The following is a 2164-nucleotide window of genomic DNA, read 5'->3' on the forward strand; positions in this document are numbered from 1 at the left end:
ACACCAGCACCAACACCAGCACCAGCACCAGCACCAGCACCAACAACAGCACCAGCACCAACACCAACACCAGCACCAACACCAACACCAGCACCAACACCAGCACCAGCACCAGCACCAACAACACCAACACCAACACCAGCACCAGCACCAGCACCAACACCAGCACCAACACCAACACCAGCACCAACACCAACACCAGCACCAACACCAGCACCTACACCAACACCAGCACCAGCACCAACACCAACACCAGCACCAACACCAGCACCAACACCAACACCAGCACCAACACCTGCACCAACACCAACACCAGCACCAACACCAACACCAACACCAGCACCAACACCAACACCTGCACCAACACCAGCACCAACACCAGCACCAACACCAACACCAGCACCAACACCAGCACCAGCACCAACACCAGCACCAACACCAGCACCAACACCAACACCAGCACCAGCACCTGCACCAACACCAACACCAACTCTGGTTCTCTCTGGTTCTCTGGTTCTCCTGGTTCTCTGGTTCTCTCTGGTTCTCTGGTTCTCTCTGGTTCTCTGGTTCTCTGGTTCTCTCTGGTTCTTTGGTTCTCTCTGGTTCTCTGGTTCTCTCTGGTTCTCCTGGTTCTCTCTGGTTCTCTCTGGTTCTCTCTGGTTCTCTGGTTCTCTCTGGTTCTCTGGTTCTCTGGTTCTCTGGTTCTCTCTGGTTCTCTCTGGTTCTCTGGGTCTCTGGTTCTCTCTGGTTCTCTCTGGTTCTCTGGTTCTCTCTGGTTCTCTCTGGTTCTCTCTGGTTCTCTCTGGTTCTCTCTGGTTCTCTGGTTCTCTCTGGTTTTCTGGTTCTCTCTGGTTCTCTGGTTCTCTGGTTCTCTGGTTCTCCTGGTTCTCTCTGGTTCTCTGGGTCTCTGGTTCTCTCTTGTTCTCTCTGGTTCTCTGGTTCTCTCTGGTTCTCTGGTTCTCTCTGGTTCTCTCTGGTTCTCTGGTTCTCTGGTTCTCTCTGGTTTTCTGGTTCTCCTGGTTTTCTCGTTCTCTCTGGTTCTCTCTGATTCTCTGGTTCTCTCTGGTTCTCTCTGGTTCTCTGGTTCTCTCTGGTTCTCTGGTTCTCTCTGGTTCTCTGGTTCTCTCTGGTTCTCTCTGATTCTCTGGTTCTCTGGTTCTCTCTGGTTCTTGCTCCCACAGTCCAAATGTGTTCGGTTCACCCTGAATCACCCGTTGGTGTGAGTGTTTGTGTGTCTCTGTTTGTCTCTCTGTGTCCTGTGACAGACTGGCATCAGGTCCAGGGTGGACCCGCCTCACGCTGATGTCCCCGTGACCCCGTGACCCCGTGACCTCGTGTCCCCGTGACCCCGTGACCCCGTCAGGGAGCAGCGTCTGGAGATGACGGATCTGTTCCTCAGAGCCTCGGCAGCTGAACCAGAAACGGTAAAAACCGAACTTTCTACAGTGAAAAGCTGAAACAGGCTCCTGTGGACCAGTGTGAGGGGCGCCGGCTGGTGTCAGACCTCATCAGACCGCCCCGGGTCCAGGACTCAGAGGGTCTGTTCAGGTGGTTTCATGTCGTTCTGGTCGTACCGTGCCCCCTCCCACTGTGCCTCCGTGCCGTGCCCCAGCTCGTGTCACGGCTAAAGTCTGGTTCCTTTGACCAGTGTGAGTGCAACCGTACCACGTCTAGGAGCGGCACGCTTGCCGTCCACGGCCCGTTTGGGAGAGGTGGGCTTTAGTAAAGCACGTTTGCACGTGTACGAGCACGAGGCCTACGGCGGTTCTGAGGTCATTTCCTGTGCGCCTGTTGGGACGTAGAAAAAAGAAGGAGGGACCATGCGCGGACATTTCAAACAATGGCGGTGAAAGGTTCACGTTGGTGTGATGCGGAGGTGGAGTGTTTACTGCAGATTTGGTCGATGAAAAGATTCAAAAACAGTCGACAAGACGCACAAAAACTCCGAGGTCTACGGAAAGATCTGGAAACAAAGCCACGCATCGCCATGACGTCATCAATGCGTGTGACGTGTTACGGCGTGATGACGTATAGGCAGCAAGAAGCATTCTCCGAGGCCCAGGTAGTGTGAGTACAAACGGGCCTGGAGGGGGGGACAAGGACCCTAAAGCACGGGGCACGGGACGGAGGCACAGTGGGAGGGCGCTCTAACCTGTGACGCACG

Source organism: Echiichthys vipera (assembly GCF_963691815.1).
Source record: "Echiichthys vipera genome assembly, chromosome: 22".
NCBI lineage: Eukaryota > Metazoa > Chordata > Actinopteri > Perciformes > Trachinidae > Echiichthys > Echiichthys vipera.